Here is a 7,538-nt window from a genome sequence, read left to right as displayed (position 1 = left end):
TTTTTGGCACCACCTTCCTTCCTAGCCCAGAGGTACCCAAAGCTGCCAGGCTTAGTGCCGTTGGGGAATCTGGCCTGTAAAGTAGGTGGCTTCCTGGCTTCCCCCATCCCCGACAGGGGCCAGCTTTCTCCATTCAGTCCCCACTGGTCCAACTGCTCTCCAGCATCCGGAATTCTGTTACAGTTGTTCTTTTTCCCAGTCTGTTTGTCCATGTGGGTTTGTGCATTAAGAAAAAACAAAACCTCTTTACAATTATTTTAGAGGGCTTTGGAAGGGAGAATAAGAAAACACTGGTGTTTGATCCACCATCTTTACTGAGACGTTGCTCCCTCTGCTCTTTGGGGTCAGCAGCTCCCTGGACACCACCGTTTCTCTGGACCCTGTGATCACTGCCTGCTTTTGTCTGGGTGTCAGTACTTAAGAGAGATCCTCGGTTAACCACACATGTGCAGTAGCTCAGGGCTGCCCTCCCCACATGCCCCCGGGGCTCCCAGCATCCTCCAGCCTCTCCAGCTTCCACAGAAGTTTCTCCCACAAACGTCTGAGGCATGGCTTTCTTGCAGGCTTTCTTTCCCACCTATTTTGATCCGATCTATTTGGTTTTTAAAGGAGTTTTACAAAATTTCTTCTGTGTTGACAGCACTCTTTCTTATTATTCAAACCAGTTATGGTTTTACACTAAAGTATATTTTTTTCCTACATTTCATGAGATTTGGGGTGGAAATGGGACTAGTTACAGGTGCCCTATTGGCCGTCTTACCCAATCCTGAAGTTTAAATATTCAGGCCATCCTCTTTTTCCTTTTTGGGCAGTTGGGGGTGAGTTGAAGGTTATGTCAAACTTTGAAAGGTCTTTGCAACACCAAGATTATTCACCCATATTTTCTTCTAGTGCTTTTGTGTTAAATCTTTGGTTCATTTGAAATTTCGTTTGGTATTAAATGTAGAGAGGGAGCTAGATTTTTTTCAAAGGTTTAGCCATTTGTTCAAACATGAGATATTGACCAGTTTTCTGATTTGAAACATACACTCTGTTAATTCAGGTAGCTTCAAAAGAATAAAATGTGTTATATTATCTCACGGGTTAAGTTCTCCTTGATAATTCTTTTTTAGCTCTGTCTTGGTGATTTGTATAAGTTTATTCTATAAAATGCATTTTGAATAATTTGGGCAAGTTAAAAAATCCCATTAGAATTGGGATTGCTTGAATTTATTTTTATAGATTCATTTAGGGAGCATTGCATTGCAATAATCATAAGCAATATTTCAACCTCTTGGACGAATCTAAGTTATCCAGCTAGCTGAAGTAATCGTTTACTTTAAGATGTAATAAAATTGTCTCAGCGTCCCATCTCACACCTGATAGAAGTCCCAACACGCTTCTCAGGCTCTCTGGGGTTTCGCGGCAGTGGAAGGGCTTGGTGTTTATTTTTCCCTGGGCCAGTTCCATTTTCCTGCTTCCATGGAATTCTTGGTCTCCCCTCTGGCTCTGACCCTCACACATCTGTCCTTTGTCTAGTCTACAACACCCCATTGGAAACCATCTGATCTTTCCGCTGGCACGAACTCAAGGCCATGATCACCCCGGACAGGCAACTTCAGGGTGGTATTACGCTCTGAGTCCTGGAGTCAGAATGTCTGGGTCAACAGCTAGCCTCACACTTGCAAACTGTGCACTTGGTCAAGTTACTTAACTTCTCTCGGCCTGAATTCCTCATCTGTAATGGGAAGATAGAATTTTTGTGATAATTAAATGATATAAACAGTTAAAGTGCTTAGTGCATTACCTGGAAAGTAGATGCTCAATAAATATGAGCCGCTATCATCATCATCATCATCATCATCATTATTATCATTGTTGTCATCATCACCATCATCATTATTGAAGTTTTGGAGGCTATATGAATGGGTTGTATTACAATGTAGCTCAACAAATGACTTTAAATTGAAAATTGGCTGTTTACTCTTAAAAGTCCCTCCAATTGTCCTCTTACAGAAAGAAGGTCCTCACTCTCTCTTTAAGCTCTAGGTGGGCCCATTACTTTGATCTTTCTCCTTCTCTTTCCTGGTTTACTCACCTCCAGCCTAATGTCACTATCTTAATTCTAGTCCGTAACGACAAGGCACAAGACTTATTTTTCCAAAATTAAACCAGCCCATCTAGGTATGTGGCTACAACAAAACAAAACAAAACAAAAAAACAATTTTCTCCTCAAGAGGAATTCTGTAGTCAAGTCTTACAGTCCAAAAACTAAAGAATTATTTATTCCCCACTTCACAAAGTTAAGAAAGCATGTCTAAAAGGTGCCTCTCTCCATTTCATTAAATCACCTTTATTGTCCATCAATAGAGTTTTGTTGTTTTCTCTGCAGCACATATGTCTTATTAGTTGTTATAGATAAATTGCTATTATGAATAGAATTTTTTATTCATTATACTTTCTAGCTGCTTATCATTAGTATGAAAGTTATTACTTTTTTGTATTTGTTTTGGCACTGGAGTCATATTATCACTGTTTCTAACAGTTTTCTCAGTGTATTCTCTTGAGTTTTCTCTGGTATATAATCATTTTATCTTTGAATAATGACAATTTGCTTGCTTCTTTCCAATCCTTACACCTTTTGTTTTGGTTGACTGCTCTGGCTTGGACAGATGGTATGAATCAGTGATGCTAATGACCTCTGGTATTGATGGATTCTATTCGCTAGTATTTTGCTTAGGATTTATAAGTGAAATGAGGGCTATAGTCTTATTTTGCTGTATCTTTGATAGGTTTTGTTAGAGTATTTTGCTGGCTTTATGAAAACAATAAAGGCGTTGAGACACATTCCTTCTTTCTCTGAGTTCTGGAACAATTTCAATAATTTCTGTGTCATCTATTCTTCAGCGGTTTGAGCCGTGCATGCTCTCTGGGCCGGGCCCCTTGCAGGAGGAGCTCCTTCACAGTCACCGCACGGCTTCTCTTAGGTTTCCTGTCTATTCTTGATATAGGAAATATATTATTTCTAGAATAGTTGCCCATATCATCCCAAGTTTTTAAATTTATTTCTAGTTTCACAAAGTATTCTTTAAAATTTTAAAAACTTTCCCCTGCATCTGTGATTATCTGCCCTTTCCTTTGTCTAAATTTTGGCTGTTTGTATTTTTCAACTTTTTTTCTTCTTTAAGATAGATTATGACTTGTCTGTTTTAGTCTTCCATATCTTTTGAATGAATCAATCAATTCTACTGCTTTTAGGGGTTTTAGTTTAAATTCAGTTTTATGCTTTTTTACATTTATTTCCTTCTGCTTTAGGTTTAACAATCTTTTCCTAAACTTTTGAGTTTTGTGATTAATTTATTTTATTTCACTCTTTTTTGTTAGTAATGAGAGAATTACAATTATACATTTTTCCCCAAGAACAACTTTAGCTTCAACACATACATTTTGGTGTGTAGGAGTCTCATTATTGCTGTTTGAGCAAATAGATACTGAGAGAGTGGGATATTTCCCAAGTGGTGGGGAAGTTACGGTTTGTTTGTTTCTACTTATTCATTTCTAGCTGTATCGCATTTCGGTCAGAAAATGTGATCTGTCCTCTTCCTACCTTTAAAAATATATTGCGGTTGGGTTTATGGCATAATGTAGACTTTTTACCTAGTATTAAGATCTGTAATTATTTCATAAATAAGTGAAAAGAACATACAGTCTCTAATATAATAATATAACATATGTGATATGTACCTATCACGTTAATATATATTTCCATACATATATAAAATATGTATACATATCGGGATCATCTATATCTGTAAGTTTTACATTCTTGATCTGTCAAGAACTGAGGTGCAGAATTTGACACCTTTTTACTCACCTCTCTCACTTATCTGGAGTTTAATGTACAAGAGATGGGTTCTCAGAGTGAGGTGCCTGGAGACCTTGGCATCAGCCTCGCCTGAGACCTTGGTAGAAATGTAAAATCTTGAGTCCTACCCTAGGCCTACTGAATCAGAAACTAGGGTGGCAGCAGCCCCCTGCGTTTTAAGAAGCCCTCCAGGGGACTTGGGTGCAGTCACATCCGGGGACCCCTGGAGAAGGTGTGAGGGGTCCATCTCACTTTGTCTCACTTTCTCCTGTGGAATTATTCTTTTTTCCCACTGATTCATGATTCCACCTTTTTCAATAACTTTTTTCTGTTTCTGAAATATTTATTCTGCATTGTTAACCTATATCATACTGTTGTAACCTTTATAGTTAACAATCAAAGAAAGGTAAATTAGCATTAGGCATTATGCTTTTCCTATTAAATATAAAAGCTTAAAAAATTCAATAACTTTCAGTGTTGACAAGCATCTAATGAGCTAGACACTCACACGTTGGTGGTACTATTGAAAGTGGTGCATGTTTTCCTGAAAAGAAATTGTGGCAGTAAGTCTAAAATATCTTAACCTTTGTTTCAGCAATTCCACCTCTAGGAATTCATTCTAAGGAAATAATCAGAACTGGTGAAAAATTTAGATTTACATTGCTTTTTTGTGTGCTTGTTCATTTATACTGTTAAATAATTTCTTAATTATTTTAATAAATAGAATATATTTTGGAGAGGTTTTAGGTTTACAGAAAAATTGAGCAGAAAGCACAGAGTGTTCCCACGTGCCCCTCATCTCCAGTTTCCCTTGTTATTAACATCTTGCATTGGTGTGGTGTATTTGCTACAAGTGATGACTCAGTGTTAAGACATCATTACTAACCAAAGTCCATAGTTCCATTAGGATTCGGTCTTTGTGTCGTACATTCTATGCGTTTTGACAAATGTATGACGTGTACTCACCATTACAGTATCATACAGAATAGTTTCACTGCCCTAAAAATCTCCTTGCCACATCTATTTACTTTTTTAAATAAGGAAGAATATACACCACCAAAAGGTCCAACAATATGAGAATGTTTACATAAATTATGATATATTCAACTCGAATGAAATATTATGCAACCGTTAAAAATTATGTTCCTGGGGCTGGCCGGTGGCATAGTGGTTAGGTTCATGTGTTCCCCTTCAGCAGCCCAGAGTTCAGAGGTTCGGATCCTGGGCACAGACCTAGCACTTCTCATCAGGCCACACTGTGGCAGCATCCCACATAAAGTAGAGGAAGACTGGGACAGTTGTTAGCTCAGGGCCAATCTTCCTCACAAAAAGAAAAAAAAAAGTTCCTTTAAAATTAATGACTTGTGGGAAATGTCCATGATATATTACTAAGCAAAAAAAGGTATACAAACTGTATTTGTAATATCATCCCAACTTTGCAAAAGAATAATTATATATGCTCATAAGAAAAAAATACTCCAAAGGGAGGAAAAGACTGAAGACTTTACAGCAAAACGCCTAGAAGCTCTGTGAGAAGCAGAGATGAGGTTCTAGGGTTAGGAACACAGCCTCTGGCGCTAGCCAGCCCTGGGCAGAATCTTGGCTCAGCCACCTGACAGCTGTGTGGTCTTGGGAATGTTACTTTGTTTTCTTTTTTGTGTTTATGAAATTTTCTGAAGTAAGTACGTATTGCTTTTAAAATGAGAAAAGAAGTAAAAAGAGGAAGTGACAGAGGAGCAAGAGTAGAGACAATGGAGCAATAAAGGTTGCAGGTGGCAAAATTCCCCACCCAAAGTGGCTGAAGCAGAAAAGGGAAGTTGTTGACCCACAGAACTGGAAAGTCCGTAGGAGGGCTGGCTTGAGGCAGGGCTCAAATGCTGACCCTCAGACCCCATTCCTCTGTCTCTCAGCTCACTACTGAGCTCTTCCTAGGCCGTGGACTTCCTCTTGCAGCAGCCCCAGACCTCACATGGTTCCCATATGCCTCTCACTTCACAGCCAGTGAGAGTATCGCAGAATTCCCAATGAAAATCTCGTCTCATCTCATTGGCTCTGAGTCACATGCCCATCTCTCAACCAATCAGAGCAGTCAGGGAAAATACAGTGGGCTGATTGGTTTAAGCCTGGATCAGTCAGCCTCCTGAATCAGAGATGGAGTCCACTTCTCCCTGGGGACTGATAGCAAGTGAAGGGGGTGATTCTCTAATGGGAAATACTGGGTGGCAATAAACAAAAGATGCTCTTTGTCTCTGAAAGGAGGTGGCTATACAACTCTGCCAGCTGTTTCGGGTGTATCTCTGTAACGTCCCTGTTCCTCCTACAGCACAGTTTTGGGGGTCTTTGTATGCTTACAGTAGAGATAGCTGTATTGGTTGGTTTATCCTGAACGAAGACTGAGCCAGGCGGTGAACAACTGGTTCTCAGGACGCTGGACCACAGGCTTATTGCTAATATCCTTCAGTTTGTGCTTTCGGCATTTCACATAAAAAGGATTTCATTAAATACCCTTTCTGAACTGTCCAAGGCTATTAATTGGGAGGCAAAGAGAAGGACCCCTGAGGCAGGGATCAGGACATGGGGGACTCTTCAGTGCATTGTAACTCAAACACAGCATCTTGGATGTCTTTTATGACCTCCCCAAGACGACAAAAGACTGGTATAACAATACTCTTGCCAATTTGCTGAAAAGTTTATCGTTCTTAATTTCACAGCTGGAGCTCCTCACCCCAATTCAATATCCTTGAGCTAAACAGAGTCCTCATTTTATGGCTGTTATGAAACTGTATTCTTGGAACAATGACAAACTCTGACTCCTCTAAAATCGTGGCCAGTTGAACCCACTTGTGTCTCTGGGATTGGCAATAAAAACAGGTTGGATGTTAAGCAGATGCACCTGCTTCTCAGGCATCTCTCAGGTGCCAAAAGATAGACTGATTGTGCGGACCAGGCTCCAAGAACTGGGAGGGAAGGAATGGAATGGAATTCCCTTGGGAAGTTGGGGCCTCAGGGAGTATGGATCAAATAAACCTCTCTTCTGAGAAGGCTGCCCTTCCACATGACAGTGAGATGATCCAGTTTCCTTGGGCCATGACTATGGAGAGACCTTTAGCCCCACCTTAGTAACACATGAAAAAGTATATAATTCTGGCAGGAACCCATAAAGAATAAGGTACTAGACCAGGCCATATGCACCTTGTCATTTCCTTAATAAAATGGGATTTCATTACCTTGGCAATGTCTTCCTTTTTATCTTGCCTGCTGCCTCTTTTTCTGTTTCCCAGATTTGCAGTGGGTTGCCCTGTTACTAGAAAAGAGACAGTTTTTCAAAGAAAAATACTACATTACTATTACTAATGTCACTGTTTATATTGTATCTTTGCTGTGCTAGTCACTGTGCTGAGGGCATTCAGTACATTTCCTCGAATCCTCACAACAACTCTCTATAGTGGCTTTCCTAATTAACATTTTTAAACAGGAGGAAATTAAAGTTCTGTCTTGTAGAGTAACTTGCCCAAAGTCACACAACTCTACTGATCAAACTGAGGTTTTGAAACTAAACCTGCCAATGCTAATACCGTGTTTCTCCCCTCAGTATCAATAGCTGACAAAAATGTATTTCCTTCAAATTGCTTTTGGCAAAATTTAGTCTGATTCCATTTTAATCTCTGCTTTCTGTATCTAGCTGCCTCAGTGG

The 7,538-nt window shown here is 39.6% G+C and overlaps 1 long non-coding RNA gene across 1 annotated transcript in view; it reads right to left on the bottom strand.

Annotated features, from left to right (window-relative positions):
• Window positions 1-3,257: 3,257 nt before the first annotated feature.
• Window positions 3,258-7,538, bottom strand: part of LOC138923090 (uncharacterized) — a 187,017-nt gene continuing 182,736 nt past the window's right edge. Inside the window, exon 4 of the long non-coding RNA XR_011436249.1 lies at window positions 3,258-7,148. This is a non-coding gene — a long non-coding RNA (uncharacterized lncRNA). The remainder of the gene's footprint in view (window positions 7,149-7,538) is intronic.

This window comes from Equus caballus, chromosome 1, assembly GCF_041296265.1.
Source record: "Equus caballus isolate H_3958 breed thoroughbred chromosome 1, TB-T2T, whole genome shotgun sequence".
Classification (NCBI taxonomy): domain Eukaryota; kingdom Metazoa; phylum Chordata; class Mammalia; order Perissodactyla; family Equidae; genus Equus; species Equus caballus.
This window is presented reverse-complemented; position numbering and strand designations above follow the sequence as displayed.